The sequence below is a fragment of the Pelodiscus sinensis genome, chromosome 2 (genome assembly GCF_049634645.1).
Source record: "Pelodiscus sinensis isolate JC-2024 chromosome 2, ASM4963464v1, whole genome shotgun sequence".
Taxonomy (NCBI): domain Eukaryota; kingdom Metazoa; phylum Chordata; order Testudines; family Trionychidae; genus Pelodiscus; species Pelodiscus sinensis.
Genome location: NC_134712.1, coordinates 59566319 through 59584464, shown reverse-complemented (window position 1 = coordinate 59584464; position 18146 = coordinate 59566319). Strand labels below are relative to the sequence as shown.

General features: G+C 43.3%; 2 long non-coding RNA genes across 3 annotated transcripts in view; one reads left to right on the top strand and one right to left on the bottom strand.

The window, feature by feature from the left end:
* Nucleotides 1-10332, top strand: part of LOC112544222 (uncharacterized) — an 84260-nt gene extending 73928 nt beyond the window's left edge. The window contains exon 5 of the long non-coding RNA XR_012901424.1: nt 8949-10332. This is a non-coding gene — a long non-coding RNA (uncharacterized LOC112544222). The remainder of the gene's footprint in view (nt 1-8948) is intronic.
* The window catches only part of LOC142827053 (uncharacterized), a 75208-nt gene that overhangs the window by 16275 nt on the left and 40787 nt on the right, over nt 1-18146 (bottom strand). Inside the window, exon 3 of one of the 2 annotated variants that reach the window (XR_012901425.1) lies at nt 17726-17858. The exons of the other annotated variant lie outside the window; for it this stretch is intronic. This is a non-coding gene — a long non-coding RNA (uncharacterized LOC142827053). Of the gene's footprint in view, nt 1-17725; nt 17859-18146 lie in introns of those variants that run through there. 2 annotated transcript variants of the gene reach the window in all.

Sequence of the window (18146 nt, the reverse complement as noted above, 5' to 3'; positions counted from 1 at the left end):
TATTTCAGGGGGTAATGAGTTGGTCAGCTATACACATTTCTGATAGTGTAATATCAGCGCAGAAAATTATTTACTAATTATATTATTAAATTGAACACAAAGTAACGGCCACATCAGTACATTCTTTAATTTACTTTATTCAACAATATTTTATTATTGTTCCTTGCAAGGTGATGTAGTATGAGTCATGCAGTAACAGTGTGAATTGCAGCACAACTTGATCTGACTTGCAGAGACATGTTCAATCCTGTTACTGGTCAGCTCCTATAAAACCAATGGCAATCCCAATGAAAGATCATTTTCAATTCAGCCTTGGTAGTGAAATGTATATTCGGTGGCCAGTAGTGCTTTTGGGCAGCTTTAGCTGATCTGCCAGCTGTGACCCTTCCTGAACAAGCATGACTTGGCCACAGTGATCCATGCTCTTGTTACATCCCGACTGGATTACTGTAATGCTCTTTATGTGGGACTGCCTCTGAAGCACCTTTGGAAACTTCAACAGGTCCAGAAAGTGGCTGCTCGAGTCTTAACTAATACTCGTTATACGGAGCACATTATGCCCGTGCTCCGGCAGCTGCATTGGCATCCAGTATGTTTCTGGGCACAATTTAAGGTTTTAGTTATGACCTATAAAGCCCTAAATAGGTTGGGTCCGGGGTATCTGAAGGACTGTCTTCTCCCATGTAAACATGCCCAGGGATTGAGGTCAGCTGGAGAGGCTCTGCTCAGTGTTCCCCCACTTATGGAGATAAGATTAACATATACACGTAACAGGGCTTTCTCAGCTTTTGCTCTCAAGCTGTGGAATTCTCTTCCTCAGGAAATTCGCATGGTGCCAACATTAGCATTGGTTCGGCATTAGGCTAAAGCCACCCTTTTTACTTAAGCTTTTATTGGTGTTTGAGTCTGTATGTGTGTGTTCCTCCTCTCGAGATGTTTTTAGCAAGTTTTATGTCCCTCTGGGATCTCATATTTTCAATTTTTATATATATATTTGTATTGCATCTTAAAAAATGTTTGTAAACCACCTCAAATATTTTAAATAGAGAGGCGGGGTAAAAATATTTTAAATTATATATATACACACACACGCAACATTTTCCTGTGTCACTCTGCGTCCTGCCGCCTGCCTCTGCCCTCAGATGCCTGGCCTCCCTCCCTCCTCTCCCCAAGGCCGGGCCTGGCTATGGTGCATCTTCTGGGGGTAGCATCTGTTGTTGCGGAATCTTGGGTCCGCTCCCCTTGGCCAGTTTCCACTGCCATCCATGGTGAAGTGGCCCCTGGGGGTGGGACTCCAGGATTTCGATTGATGGATTCAATGGGTCAGTTTGCAAAGAAAAATGAAGCTGTTCTTGAAGCATCCTATCATATAGCTCTCTGAATTGCTGAATGTAAAAAAATCTAATGCAGTCAGAGAGGATCTCATCAAACCATGTTTGGTTGAAACAACGAGTCTTGTTCTTGGGAAGCAACATGAGAAAAAGGTGGATCAGATATCACTTTCAAATTGCATGGTGAAAGGGCACATTTCTGAGACAAGCAAAGACATTTTGGATCAAGGAGATGCAGAGATGAAAGCTAGTCCCTAACTTTGCACTTCAGTTGGCTGAATCAGCAGATGTCGCCTTCTGTGAACAATTACTTGTGTAGGCTTGGTACATAAAAGGTGACTTTGTAAAGGAGGAATTCCTATTCTCTGAATCACTGTCCACTACTGCACATGGGGAAGATGTGTTTAGAACGTTGCAGAATTTCTCATCGATAAAGGGATACAATGGACAAAATTAGTTGGTATGTGCGCTGATAGAACACCATCAATGATGGGAATTCATCCTGTGTTTAAGGCTCACATAAAGCAGGTCACCCCTCATGCCACATTCACCCACTGAGTACTTCACAGATACACTTTGGCTGTGAAGATACTACCATCATATCTTAGCAAAGTGTTATGTGCAGTTGTTAAAATTGTTAATCATACTGAAGATTGTGCCACAAATTCCAGAATATTTAAAATATGATGAGAAGAGGCTGGCGCTGAATTTAGTGCGCTTCTGCTTAATACAGAAGTTTGCTGGTTATTGCACAGAAAAGTCTTAAATCAAGTGTTGCAACTAAGAGAAGAAATATCAATGTTCTTTGAAAGAGAGAGATCTGCTAAAGAGCAAGAATTATTTGGGGGAAATAACAGACCATACATTCATTCTAAAAATTTACATACTTTGCAGATTTTTTTTACTGAAATTAATAAGCTAAACTTCTCACTACAAGGAAATATGGTGAATATTCTCACAGCTCAAGACAAGGTTGCTAGCTTCCTCAGTAAGTTCCAGCTTTACCAACATAGGGTTGAAGCTGAAGATATACCCATGTGGTTAGAATTGTCAACTCTGCTTGAGGCAATCAAGCAGAAATGTTCATTTGCTAATTATATCATAGGATACTTACTGTCAGTAATAAACTCTATCAGTGGATACTCCTCGGATATAGAACAGCATCACATGAATGCATGGATTGTAAGATAATTTACAGTGGAAGAAAAAGTAATTAAAGACAAGGATATCCAAGTGAAAGCAGAATTCCTTGGCCTGCAAGAAGATAACACATTGAAAGCAGATTTTCAGGATTCTGATCTGGCAACTTTTTGGTGAAAAGCTGGTTTAGAATATCAGATTCTCTGTGACAGTGCTCTCTAAGAGTATGTCTACACTACAAAGTTAATTAGAACTAACGGACGTTAGTTCGAATTAACTTTGATAGGCGCTACACTTGCGTTCCGTTAGTTCGAACTTAATTCAAACTAACGGAGCGCTTAGTTCGAACTAGGTAAACCTCATTGTACAAGGACTAAGCCTAGATCGAACTTACTAGTTCAAATTAAGGGGTGTGTAGCCCCTTAGTTCGAACTAGTGGGAGGCTAGCCCTCCCCAGCTTTCCCTGGTGGCCACTCTGTCCAACACCAGGGAAACTCGTATGCCCCCCTCCCGGCCCCGGATCCCTTAAAGGGGCACGGGCTGGCTACGGTGCCTGTGCCAGGTGCAAGCCTGCCAGCACCCAGCCAACAGACCCTGCACCTGGCACGGCTCGAGCCAGCCACCCGATGCCCCTCAGCCCTCCCCCTCTTCCCGGGACCAGGCTGGCAGCTCCCGGGAGCTTGCCCGGGACCGCAAGAGGCGGGCACCTGCCTGGTCTAGTGCGGATATCGTGGACCTCGTCCACGACCTCCGCACTAGGCACAGGAAAGTGGCCGTCTAGGGCAGGATAGCTGCCAGCCTGGCCACCCAGGAGCAGGTGTGCATGAAAATCAAGGTGGTCCACTGAGACCCCCGACCCTGAGCCCTGAGCTTACAATGGCCGCACTGGGTCAGACCAAAGGTCCATCTAGCCCAGTAGCCTGTCTGCTGACAGCGGCCAACCCTAGGGACCCTGGAGGGGATGGACCAAAGACAGTGACCAAGCCATTTGTCTTGTGCCATCCCTCTCCAGCCTTCCACAAACTTTGGGCAGGGACACCACTCCTACCCCCTGGCTAATACCAATCCATGGACCCAACCTCCATGACTTGATCTCACTTCTCTTTAAACTCTGTTCTAGTTGTAGCCTTCACAGCCTCCTGCAGCAAGGAGTTCCACAGGTTGACTCTTTGCTTTGTGAAGAACAACTTTCTGTTATTAGTTTGAAGCCTGTTACCCATTCATTTCATCTGGTGTCCTCTAGTCCTCCTATTATGGGAACTAATGAAGAACTTTTCTGTATGCACCCTCTCCACCCCACTCATGCTTTTATAGACCTCTATCCTATCCCCCTTCAGTCTCCTGTTTTCTAAACTAAAAAGTCCCAGTCTCTTTAGCCTCTCTTCATATGGGACCTGTTCCAAACCCCTGATCATTTTAGTTGCCCTCCCCTCTCCCACCCTCTCTCTTCCCCTCTCCCACCTCCTTTTCCCAGTATCCCCGAGTTTTGTTCAATAAAGAGAGATTCTATTTTTGACCTCACATTTTCTTTATTTTGTACATCAGGAAGGGGGGCTAGGGAAGGGTAAGTGGAAGGAGGTGAGGGAGGAATGGGGTACGCGCCCCCGATGGGGAGGACTGGGCTGGCTCTGTGGGCTTCTGGGGGTGGAAGCTCTCCTGCAGCCCCCCAATTGCCCCCTCTCCCCAGATGGCAGCCTGCGGCAAGTGCAGCCGGTCTGATGGCCGAGTGCTGTGATGTGCCCAGTGTGGGCACTCAGGGCACTCCAAGCCAGGACTGCTTTGCAAGCGGGGCACCCCTGAGAACTGTCTGTCCGGGGTGGAGGTCGGGTCCCTTTAAGCACAGCCCTCGGCTAGCTTGAGGCAGCATCTCCACGCTCTATGTCCTCATCTGATGCCCTGCCGGCACTGCTTCTGGCCATCCTTAACCCCGGTTCAGGGTCCACTTAATGTGGACATGCTAGTTCGAATTAGCAAAACGCTAATTCGAACTAGTTTTTTAGTCTGGATCCGTTAGTTCGAATTAGCTTAGTTCGAATTAACTAATTCGAACTAAGCTAGTTCGAATTAGCGCTGTAGTGTAGACATACCCAAACTTCTAATCCCACTTGCCACTACATATCACTGTGAGGTCGGCTTTTCTACAATGGTCAACATTAAAATGAAGGCAAGGAATAGATTGGATCTTAGTCATGTCTTGAGATGTGCATTAGCTGTGACAAAACCTTGCATCTCTAAGCTAGTCAAGCAGAAGCAGTATCAACCTTCACACTGAGAATTTCATCAGAGAAATGCTATTTGTGATGTGTTTTCATTTTCTGAATAATGAACCTAATATATAAGAAGTTTAAAATACAATAGGTGTTCAATATAATATATGAGAAAATGAAATACAATAAAAATGATTAATTGTAATTTTCTTTTTGTCTATTGACATTTAAAAAAGGGGTAGGGTAACTTTGGTTTATTGGTTAAGTTTAAGGGGTAACAGTGCTGAGGAGGTTAAGAACCACTGGTCTATATTGACCTTGCCCTGTCAGTAATTCCAGCATCTGCCAGCCAACATCAGCAAATTAGAGATGAAAGTCCAAACAATTAGACTTGCCAGAAATTGATTTAATTCTAACAAAGAGGCTAACGTCAAAGGAATCTGCTTCCAGCAGACCTACTACCATATTGACAGGTTCAAATGACCTTCATGTGACTGGTGGCCTGCTTCTGAAAGGATGACACATATTTCACTAAGGTACTCTAGAAAGATGCTATCCAAAATCCTTGTAGGACACCAAGGTATAAACAAGCACAGGGCATGAGCAAATACTCTGTATCAGAGCCTGGTCCTAGTAGCCAAATTCAGATCTTAGTAGAAGGCCACAAGCTAACTAGGAAAAGAAAATAATATAAACAAAGAAAGAAGCAAAGAACCTTAGAGACATCAGTAGAATTAATACAGCAATGGAAGAGTGAGGTGAATTCTATTCTTTCACATGCATTGTTAACATAATAGCTAACTACATTCTGCTTGCAGATTCTTCGTTACTAATGTGAAACAGAACATAGGCTTGCCCCAAGGCAGGATTATTAGGGCACAAGCTTGGGAAAACTGGGCTCAGTTCTTGCCACAGATTTCGTGTGTCACTTTGGGCAAGTCACTTCTCTTTTTCGGCTTAAGGTTCCCACCTGTAAAATGGGGATAAAAATATTACCCTAAGTCACAGGGGCGTTGTAAGGATGAATACGTTAAAACCTTATGAGGTACTTGGATCTTATCACAAAGACAGGCCAATGAAAAGCCACAAACGGAAGGTTGAATTTTCAGGAGTGGCAGTTAGAAGAGTGACCCATTTTGCTTGTGAGATGTGCAAGTTGTAGATGAAAGTCACTGAGATGCAATGAAAACTGAATCTTCTATTTTGCACTGCTGTCAGGCTGAATCTTCTTAGAACACCTCTCTTAAAAGAGAAATAGTCCTTTGCAGACATTTTTTTAAAGGCATACCACAGAGCTTAGCACTGTCACATTCCAGGACTATACAACTGAGTATCCCTTAGAGCTGCTGACTACATCATGCAAGTGAGTGCTGTACTGAAAAGTGTATGGGCAAGTCTCCTCAGGGATGAAAAAGACATAGCTGCCCCAGGTGAGCTGAGTCAGGCTCATGAGGTTTGGCAGCTGAGACATTCACTAAATGAGGGGTGGGCAATAAGCAGCTCAATGGCCAGGTGCAGTTTGCCAGGGTTTGCTGCTGGCAGGCCACCAGATGCTTACCTGAATGTCCACAAGTACAGCCACTCGCAGCTCCTGTTGGCCACGGTTCACCATTCCAGGCCAATGGGATCTGTGGGAAGCCATGGGCTGGCTCACACCACTTTCCACATCTCCCATTGGCCAGGAACAGCGAACCGTGGCCAATGGGAGCTGTGAGCAGCCAGACCCACAGATGTTCAGATATATAAAGATCTGGCAGCCCACCAGAGGTGAACCCTGGTGAACCGCATCTGGCCTGGGGCCACTTTTTACCCATTCCCGTGTAGATGTTTGGGCTCCAGCTAGAGTGACCAGATATCCTGATTTTAAAGAGATATTCCTGATATTTGAGGCTTTGTCATATAGGTGCCTATTACCCACACCCCCCACTCCTGATTTTTCACACTTACTATCTGGTTATCTAGCTCCAGCTCAAGCCCAAACATCTACACAGTGATTTTCAGTCTCAAGTCAGAGTCTAAACCCAAGTCAACAGACCAGGCCAGCAGAGCTGTGGGTCTTTAGTTCCTATGTAGATGCATCCTTTGACAACCAGATATAGTGATTAAGTGCTCTTTGGGTAAGACAAAGCATGCAGATTTCTTGAATACAAAAGGCTACCACTTCCAAAGTTCTTGATCATCATGTGTTCTTAACAACAAGATAAATACAGTTGCAGCTGTGGAGTAGTGGTGATAGTAAATTGTCAAAGGAGGATGAGTGAAGAGCTGTATACAAATCATGTCATTTGTTGAGGGGATTTCTACATCTACTTCTCACTTCAAGTTTTGAGAACTACACCTCTGTATGGGTTGATCACCACATCATAATTATGCCTACTTCTATTTTTAGATGGCAGTAAAATTCAAATGATCAATTGCCCCAGCGGTCTGGCACATTCCTAACAGACAGTGCTGCGTGCTGTAATTTTTGTGCTCTATCCCTACAACCAACAAGTCAAGGAAAAATAAATCGAACATACACATTAGCATGACTGCCTGAACCAGGACTGCAGATCTGAAGAGTAAAGTTAAGGATCAGTCTTCACTCTCTTACTAAAACAAATCCAAACCCAAACCTAACTGTGAAGGTTGGAAGAGTTGGGATTAAAATCCATCCCTACCAACAGGAAAAACACAGCTGCATAGGACACCATGGAATCTGGGACACCAAATTGTCCCAAGTTTCATGGTGTCTTATACAGCTGTGTGCTGCCTACGGGCTCCGGCCACTCTCATCCCCAGGCTGCCCACCCCCAGTTCAGCACTGGTCTGACCACCTTGAACTCCAGGGCTCAGCACCCAGGGCTCAGCACCCAGCTCCCACTCATGAGGCGGAGGCAGGCAATCCTCACAGGCAGGAGGACTGAGCAGGGGGCAGCCACACAGTGGGTAGCTAGAGAGAAGCAGCATATTCCCCTTAAAAGCACCTCTTCTCTCCAGCTTGCTGCACAGCTGCCTGCTGCTCCTCCGGCCCATGCCTCCCTCCCAACCCTGCTCCAGGCTGCCAAGTCTCTCAGACCAAACAGTCTGGATGTCACTACAGTAAGTGTCAAGTATCAGAGTGGTAGCCGTGTTAGTCTGAATCTGCAAAAGCGACGAGGAGTCCTGTTAGTCTATAAGGTGCCACAGGACTCCTCGTCGCTTTTACAGTAAGTGGTGTCCGGTCTAAGGGAGTTGGCAACCCCTTTCCTCACTGAAGTCTCTAGCACACTTCAGGCACTACCCAAGTAGCAACAGCCAGGCCTATCCTACCAGTGCTGGTACCCTACACAGCCCAGTACCAGTATCCCACCCCCACCCCTGGTGAAGCGTGCTAGGGACTTTACAGAAATGTAACAGAGAAATGGCCCTGGTCCGACAGGGCTTTCAATGTAAAACCCAGACCCTGCAATGAGCTCCATGAAGGCAGGCCTCTGATCCAAGCTCCACTGAAGACAAGTGTGGCTCCTTGAGAGTGCTGAGATTGGCCCATCGGGAGATAGAGCCAGCAGTTAAGACCTCTTTTGCCCAATGCTCAGTTGGTGTTGTTCTATTGAAGTCAACTGAACTCTGCTGATTTACCTAGCAGGGGACCTGGCCCAGTGTTACAAATAACAAATGTGGCCCAAAGAAAGGGCAGAGAAAAGGAAGAACCATGGTTACAATTAAGAGAAGATTGCTTGTTCCTTTTTACATATCTAATATTTTAAACACAATTTCATATACCCTGTCAACTCTGAAAATGATTAATTATTCTGTACTCACACCTGCCTATTTCTGGTTTTAAAAAATCCAGTGTAAGCGATGGCCACACTTGTGTTCATGCTCCCAGGTCATGACCAGAACTCCCACAGCTAAGAAGTTGTAAGGAGTGGGCTGCTGTCCCACCATGGATACACCTAAGCAGGTTGCTGTGCCCCAATTGAATGGGTAGCAGCATAAATGGGTGGTTCTCAGTTTCTTTTCTACCCTCCCTGTAGCACATCACTTAGGGACTGCTGCTCCTTCGGCTGTCATTTAAGATCAGCCTAGAGCTGATAAACTCAGATTTCCCTGGGGTTTACCCTCAGGAATCAGATTTCTCTGCCTCAAATTCTGTCAATTTAAAAAGTTTTTAGGAAGAGAGGCAGAAAAGGAAAGTTGATGGTGTGCTCTGTATGGCAGTTGGTGCCACACTCAGACTTATGTCATTTTTTCCTACTTACTTCTATTGATATTTGAACCTAACAATTACCCTGTGTGTCTCTTTCAGAGCTGTCAGTTCATCATCAAACTGTCATGAGTCTGAACTCTGCTCCCTCAGTGCCTCATCACCAAGCCCTCAATTGACAGGTTTCCTGTGGTACGTGAATGTGATTGGCACAGTACCCTGCCAGAAATTATCTGCCTCCAGATCACTGAGTGATTTCACCCCTGAGGTGTTTTAAGGAACCTTTCCCCTCATATCACAAGGCAATGGGAAATATTGGGTCCCAACGCTCCCAGCTTTTTGCTGACCACAGAGCAGAGCTGCAATGCAGAACATCACCACAGGAATGGGCACCAGTGGCAACGGTCCTTTACCTAGTCTCAAATCTCTCGTATGTGGTCCCTGTCTCCTCCTTACAGGGCTTCTTTGTAGGTCAAACAGCAGAGTGTATTAAGATGCTTCCTTACAATTATCTTAACCCACAGTACCTGGACAACAGATAGCAGGTCTGGAACCACAAACAACAAGGGAGAGATCTGTGGACCTTTCTCCAGCTCAGTACAAGTAAGAGGAACTGACATGACATTTCCTCAGAACAGGGAGGGCTCTTGAAACTCAGCTGTGCTGATGCTTACAAGCAGGAATGACTGTTTCAGCCACCACTCTGAGCTTTGGCACCTTCAAATATTGGTTCTTCTAGATCTTTGGACATTTTTGCTTTGTTACCTACAAACATTGCTACTTTGGGACACTAGCATCTAGCTGCTCACTATCTCCAGGCCTCCGAATATATGTATGTTGGCAGAAAAGTGCAAACCCAACATACCAATTGCATTTGATGTTTATTCTAGATGTGCAGGAGCAGTTTACACAATGAAAACTTCTGCTACCCAAATGGTCTCAAATGCCATGCTGCATACTGATTACCCATTAAGTACTTACTATAGAACCTCAGAGTTATGAACTGATGCATCAACCACACCCCTCATTGGAACTGGAATTACACATCAGACAACAGCAGAGACAAGCAAATGCAGTACAGTACTGTGTTAAACAGAAACTACTAAAAATATAAAGGGAAAGTTTGATTTAAAAATTGCTAAGGTAAGAAACTATTTCTGTGCTTGATTAATTTAAATTATGATGGTTAAAAGATGCATTTTTCTTCCACATAGTAATGTCTCAAAGCCTTTTTAAGTCAATGTTCAGTTATAAATGTTTGAAAGAATAAACATGGAATTTTTTTCAGCATTAAGAACAACCTCCTTTCCAGTGGTCTTTATAACGGTAAGGTTCTACTGTATTTGACAATGGGCTCTTCCATCTAGTAGACACAAGTACAATGAGATCCAAGGATTGGAAGTTGAAACTAGACAAATTCAGACTGGAAATAAAGCATACACTTTTAAATGTGAGCATCATTCACCACTGGGGAAAAAATTACCAGTAGTTATGGAGGACTTGGTTTCACAGGGTCCAAGGCCAGAAGAGATCATTAGATAATCTAGTCTCACCTCCCACATATTGCAGGCCATTAAATATTACCCAGATATCCCTGTATCCTTTGATTCAGAGGCCAGAAGCAACCATTGTGATCATCCAGTGTAGCCTCCTGTATAATAGAGGCCACAGAACTTCTCCAAAATAATTATCCATCTTTGGCAATTTTTAAATAAAAAATGATTAGTTGGTTGGTTGGTCAGTCAGCCGGTTGGTAAAAAAAAAAAAGGCGCTCTTGCTCAAACAGGTATTATTTGTGGGGAGTTTTATGCCCTTTGTTCTACAGCAGGTCAAATTAGATGATTGCAGTGGTCCTGTCTGACTTTTGAATCTATCCAAAGAGATTTGATGGTAATGATCCTAATGCTTTTTAAGAGACACATTTACTATTCCTCTAATGGGAGAGGAGTGGAAATCAAAGCCTACTAGATATATTGTGTATTACACAGCAGCGGAGAGGCTGGGAGATTGTTTTGTGTCACCCTTAAAAACACATTAGAAACAAATGAAAGGAAAATCCTTCTACACTGTAAATACCACCAATTGTCTTTACATTTAAAATATGGATGAGATTTAACAAATCAACAATGCAAATATACCAATCTTCAAACTCTGTGGGCAAGAACTTCATGGCCAAAGGAGAGCTAGCACTCTCCTTTTTTTCTAGCATTGGAGCCTAAACAAAGAAATGATTGTCAGTGTTAATAGGACCATGACAGGCATTTTCTCCTAGATGGAACACACATAAGATCGAAGCAATCATATTTAGAATGAGAGATGCGAGATATATTTCTTTGCCCAATATTTCAAATAACTGTGAAATATAAAATTCCAGGCAATTGCCTGATCGGTCAGCTCTTTCTTCATGCTTCATATGGTGTATTTGCTTCTTTTATTTCAAAATTTTAATTGACCCAATATTAATTAGGCTACGTTATCATGATGATTGGAGCCCTATAAATGCATGGGATGATAGATATTAATAAATAAAATAGGAGAAAATGCAGTGACCATAAAAACAATAGGAAGAGGGTCCATAAATACATCAGGAGCAATAGAAAGATGACGGAAAGCATAGGTCTACTAAGCAGAGGAGAGATAACAGATAACATCAAGAAGGGGGAGGTGTTTAATGTCTATTTTGCTTTAGTTTTCACTACAAAAAGTTAATTGTGATCAGAGGTTTAAAACAATATAAAAACAAAACAAGACAGAATATGGAAAGAACAGGATAAATAATATTTTGATAAATTAGATGTGTTCAAGTCAGCAAAGTCCCATGAAATTCCCCCTAGTATACTTGAGAAACTAGCTGAAGCTATCTTAGAACCATAAGCAATTATATTCAAGAACTCCTGGGGGACAGGGGAGGTGTCCAAGGACTGGAGAAAGGCAAACATAGTACATGTTGAACCTCTCTAGTCCATCACTCTCTCATCCCACAACATCCACTTATCATGGGCATGGCCGAGTTTCCTGTAGTCCCATAAAGTGTGTTCATAGCCACCAGTCCTGGCTCTCAGTCTTCTGTGCTGTTATTTATATCTAAGGGTACGTCTACACTGCATCCCTAGTTCAGGGATGCAAATGGAGACAACCAAAAAATGAGGAGTAACGTTAGTTCGGACTAAGGGCTTTAGTCCACACTAACGCATCCCGGCGCACACTTCCTGGTTCGAATCAGCTGTGATTCGAACTAGCGCGCCGGTGAGATCATGTTAATGAAGCGCGGGTTATTTAAATCCCCACTTCGTTAACTACTTCAGTCATCTCCATTTGTATCTCTAGTCTGAACTAGGGATGCAGTGTAGACGTTCCCTAATTTATCCCCTAAATGTCTTCTAAAAGCTCAGTAAGCAGTGTAAGTGTTAGTAAAGCTGCTAGACAATATTGACCTCCCATGGTCTGTCAAATTCTCTGGTTCGGCACCAGTCAGGTCCCAAAGGTGCCGGACTAGAGAGGTTCAACCTGTACCTATCTTTAAAAAAGTGGAAAAGGAGGATCTTTGAAATTATACACTACTCACCCAAACTTCAGTTTCCAGAGGGATAGTAGAACAAATTATCAAACAGTTTGCAAACACATAGGAGATAATAGGGTCATAACAAATAGTAATTGTCAGAAACAGACCATGCCAACCCAATTTAATTTCCTTCTTTGACAGGGTAACTAGCCTGGGGGATAGAAGAGGAAGTAATAGATATGAATCACTTAGATTTCAGTAAGCTTTTTGACACCGTCCCATACGATAGCCTCATAAACAAACTAGAGAAAAGTGGTCTAGATGAGTTTACTATGTCCAGGAGTGTGTGTGTGTGTGTGTGTGTGTGTGTGTGTGTGTGTGTGTGTGTGTGTGTGTGTGTGTGTGAAAGAGAGAGAGAGAGAGAGAGAGAGAGAGAGAGAGAGAGTTGTTTCTTGAACAATAAAAAGTAGAATTTTTGAATGGTAATTCATCTTTGCTTCCTACAGATTGAGATAGCAGGCAATATCAGTACATATACAGGCAGTTTAATCATTTGCTTACTAGAATGCAGAGCCAAAAAATGTCACCATTGCTTCCTAGGAAAACTACATGTAATGTAACATTGCAGCACCAATCAGAGATATACATTACTAGTTTTCATTTTCAGAGTGTGGCCACAAAGCCTCTCGGATTCGAGTTCCTCCACCTCCCACGCCTCTCTGATATCCCTGGTATCTGACTGCTCAAAATCAGTAGCCAAGCGATCTGCTTCAACACTCCACTTCTGAACAAGCCTTTTACCCGTCGCTCCACAAAGATTATGAAACATAAAAGATGTGGCTATGTTGACCATGGTAATAATTTAAGTGAGGTCTAACTGTCATAAAGGTATCATCAGCACACCTTTAATTTACCAAAACCACTTTCCACTGTCATCCAGCTGTTCATCTCATGTCATTTCATTACTGCTGTCCAGGTTTCCCATGTAAGGTTCATGAGCCACGGCTAGAATAAGGAGTATAAAGAGTCTCCCAACAAATGGGCATTTCAGCATTTCTCACTGAAATCTTCTGGTCTATAAGAAAGTCCCCATTTGTAGCTTTCCATACAGAAAAAACAGAAACTAGAACAGGAGCTAGGTTGCAAACCAATAACAAAAAGATCGGTTCAAAAATAATGAATAAGTTGAAATGAGAGATCACTAAAAATGCCTTGAGGTATACAAAGCAGATGTTTTCTGTAAAAAGGAAATAAAAGTGATTGGCTATTGGTTCAAAAGCTTAACTAGATTCAAGATTAATGTATTGTTCCATCAATTAAGAACAGTCAGCAAAATATAAATCGTGTGCTTCTTTTGCTGCTTATTGTACAGATTTTTTTTTATATCACAGATATTCCAAATGCTGAAATTATTCAAAAAATATCTGGAAGTAGCAGGCTTGCAAAAGATGAAAGCAATTGATAAAGAAACTTTAGCTGAGAAATCAGAGAACTCCAAGAGGAAATAGCAAGTATGAACAGTGAGAAGAACTAAAGATGATGTTTATGAAGGTTTTAATGGGTCCTTCAAGAGGCACCTTCAGTGCCATTCATGGTGACCATCTTTTCAAAATGCAAAAAGGAATCCCCACCCATTCCATAGCCGCACCCCCACTCTTCCCTCGGAGGCCCCACTACCCAGCCAGGCCAGAAGCTGGAGCTGGGCAGTAGTGAGAACCTTCCAAGGAAACCAGTCCTGCCTGGGGAGCCTTGGACTGTGCACCTGCCATAGGCAGAAGGTCTGTGTGCCCAAGAGCAGCTTATGGCCTCACCTGCAGGGCATGCTGCCTCTGGCAGGTGGAGGGTCCAGGATTCTCCATAGCAGCCTGGGCTCCCTGGATGGCTCTAAACCAGTATTCAAGATTCCGGCCTAGCCAGAGGCAAGGCCTCAGGAGGAACAGGAGGTGGAGCAAGTAGGGAGCTAAGGCCAACCTCAGCCTCCCCACCACCACTTGGAAGAAGCTAGGGCCGCCCCGGAGCCTTGGGGAGGTGCAGAGTGATGCCAAAGGAAATCCAGGACAAATGCTGTCCCATAGTCATTCAGCCTGCAACTTGAAATGTACATTTTGGGACTGCCCCGCCCAATTAGAGACAGGTGGCATTGCCAGTCTGTTAGGGGAGGAACTTCCACAACCTATGAAAGAAGCTACTGTGGTTGTTCTCCCTAAAGATGGCAGCAACCTTATAGTTTGCAGTTCCCATGGGCCCATATCTTTGTTGAATGATGACTATGATTTTAGCAAAAATACTATGTAGCTAATTGCAGTCGATGCTCTTGGCTTATTATAAATCCAAATCAAACTGAATTCATTGAGGATAGATAAATGTCAGACAATATCTGAAGAACACTTGGAATCATCCATAATGCCAATTCAAAAAAAGATCCAATTCTCTTGTTATCACGAGATGCACAGAAAGCCTGACAGAACAGAGTAGAACTTTCTATTTCAAGTCCTATTCTATATAGACATTGGCCCCCAGCTATTTAAAGAACTATCTGCCCTTGCCCTGATCCCCAAAACAACCATGTGAGTTAATGGGGTTAAGGTTCCCTTTAAAGGGACTAGGTACAGGTGCTCATGTTCTCCATTATACTGCATCAGCTATGGAGACTCCTACACAAGGATAAGGAACAATGGATCCACTGCAGCAATGAAACTTGCAGGCACAAACAAAAAAGCAGCAATATGCAGAAGATGAAATATTTTTATCAAAACCAAACACTTCCCTCAAATTAGTCTCTAAAGACCTTGGGAAAGCATCTGGATTTAAAGTAAATTATGCTGGTTCTGAAATGTTAGCTATACATTTTCTGAAAAGTCACTGCTCTAGAAAATATTTGGGTACAAATGGTCAATACATTTTAGAAGATACTTAAGAATTAAAATTTCAGTACAACCCTACAAGAGCACTGAGAGTTAAATGCCAAACCAGTACTTCAGTAAATGGACCTGTAATGCTGCAAGAAATGTGCAATCTCTTGATGAAAAAAAATAGCCACAGTCAAAATGAATATTTTGCCAAGGATAGTTTCCTTATTTAAAAATCCATCTGTGGTTATCCCAGATAAAACTCTAGTAGAATACAGAAGATGTTGTTACAGTTTATATGGAACAAGAACAGACCAAGAGTGAGAGCAGTTATTTTGTATAGACCCATTAAGGATCTGAAGGAAAAGGGAAAGAACAAGTTAAAATTAATTAGACAAATTACGTATCTGCGAGACACCTGATAAAATATATCCTAGAATACTCAAGGAGTTGACTGATGATATATCTGAGCCACTAGTGATTTTCTCTGAGAAGTCATGGAAGACAGAAAAGATTCCAGAAGACTAGAAAAGAGCAAATTTAGTACTAATCTATAAAAAGGGAAATAAGGACAATGCAGAGAATTACAGACCCAGTCAGCTTAACGTCTTTACCTGGAAAGACAATGGAGCAAATAATTAAGCAATCAATTTGCAAGCATCTAGAAGACAATAAGGTGATAAGTAACAGTCACCATGGATTTGTCAAAAACAAATAGTGGCAAATCAACCTAATAGCTTTCTTTGACAGGGTAACAAGCCTTTAGGATAGGTGAAAGGGGTAGGTGTATTATCTTGACTTTAGTAAGGCTTTTGATACTGTCTCACATGACCGTCTCATAAACAAACTAGGGAAATACAACCAAGATGGAGTTTCTATAAGGTAGATGCATAACTAGTTGGAATACCACTCCCAGAGAGTAGTGTGGCTCAAGTCATGTTGCAAGGGCATATAATAAATGGAGTCCCTCCGGGATCCGTTCTGGGTCTGATACTCATTATCAGTGATTTAGATAATGGTATGGAGAGTACAGTTATAAAATTTGCAGATGATACCAAGCTGACAGGGGTTTCCAGTGCTTTGGAAGATATGATTAAAATTCAAAAGGACCTGGATATCATGGAGAAATGATCTGAAATAAATAGGATAAAATTCAGCACAGACAAATGTAATGTACTCCACTTAACCGTACATACGTACAAAATAGGAAATGACTGCCTAGGAAGGAGTACTGCAGAAAGGGATCTGGTGGTCACTGTAGATTGGAGATAGAACTAATTTTGCCTCTGGGACTTTTCCATGACCCATGACAGCCATTACAAATAATCTAGATCTTAATCTAAATCATGAACCGGAGAGCTTCAAATGATTGGGAGAGCTAATCACACAGCCACTCAGTAAATACATTTTTCTAATGTATTTAGAGATCAAAACTAATTTTATTTGGCCCACTTTCCCCTGATAGCGGTACTTTCAAGTCAGGCACTAGGTTTCTCAACTTTCTAGAAAACCTGTTTTACACAGAAATCTAACTTTAATATAAGCAATGGCATGGTCAGTTAGGATGGGGAGTCTCAAACTTTTTTCCCTTAGGGCCCACTTGTGCAGCTGTGTAGTGAGGTGAGCTGGCAGAGGAGGAGTGTGTCCTTACACCTGGATTAATGGCCCCAGAACTCTCACCCCACCTCCCTGAAGCTAAGCGGCAGGATCAAAAACATAAAGGGGTGAACAGAAGCTCATTGGGGCCCGGCCACCAGAGGGGAAAAACATTTCCCCTGAGCTCACATGCTGGGAGGTTGCAGTGGGCCCACAGGAAGCAGACTGGCCCAGACATCTGGCTGACCTGACCCCAGAGGAAGCACCAGCCCAGACCACTAACTGATACAACCCATGATGAGCAGCTACTGGAGGCTTCCAGTGATCAGCTTACCTCTCTGGACCAACAGGCATACTTGGAGGGGGAGTGTGGAAGTGGTTCAGGAGTAGTGAAGACCTGTGTGGAAGCAACACTGACAGGGTGAGTCAGTGTGTTGTGGCCTGGCACCCTGCTGCTCAGCCACAGGCCCCTCTGCCTTATTAGGGCCCTGGGTGAGGACACACTGAAGTGGGTGGATCTGCATCCCCCCCCACCCAGCCATCCACCTCCTGTGTGGTGGCCTGCTCCATCCCTCCCCAGTGGGATGTGAGCCAAGAGCTAATTTTCTGTGCTGCCCTGCTCTGAACCAAAAACCTGGGCTGTGGAAGTAATTACAGTTCCCTTTGAGTAACGGCAGCAGTTGATGTTGGTGCTGCCCTGCTCTGAACCCAGAGCTTGGGCTTAGAGTCTAATTGCTGCTCCCCCAGAGCATAGGCTTGGACTCCTTAGCTCCAGCTGTTCCTCTTGTGCTTGGGCTAATAACCTAAGTGCAGCCCAACTTGGAGTGGGCTCAACTGACGTAACAATTGTGCTACCACACACTGGCATTGGGGCCAGGACTAATAAGCGGCATTGGTAAGAGGGACCCAGACTCTTATCAATTCAGGCCTACCTAACTCCCACATGAAGACTGGCACCTGGAGAAATAGTGAGGTGGGCTGGCCTGGTTCCCCAGGGACCCAGAGAGTGAGAACCCCCACTGTAAACGATCCTTTGGTAATCCTCCTGGGGCTTCCTAGTGGAAACTGTCACACAAAAGAAAATGAAGAATTAATCTCTCATTTGCAATAGGCACTGTGGCTCACTAGTAACACTTCTTGAGGGAAAAGATTACATACTTGTAGACAATGTACATATCCTTTTCATTTTAACATAAGCAGTTGTAATAATAGAAATCCCTAACAATATTCGCTAAAAGAAATGCTACAAGATCTTTGAAAGTGATGAGTTTTAGTAGATCTAAACTTAAAAAAAGTTGAAAGAAATGTGGTATTTAAAACAAGGAAAATGCAATTTATAATGTATAAAAATGA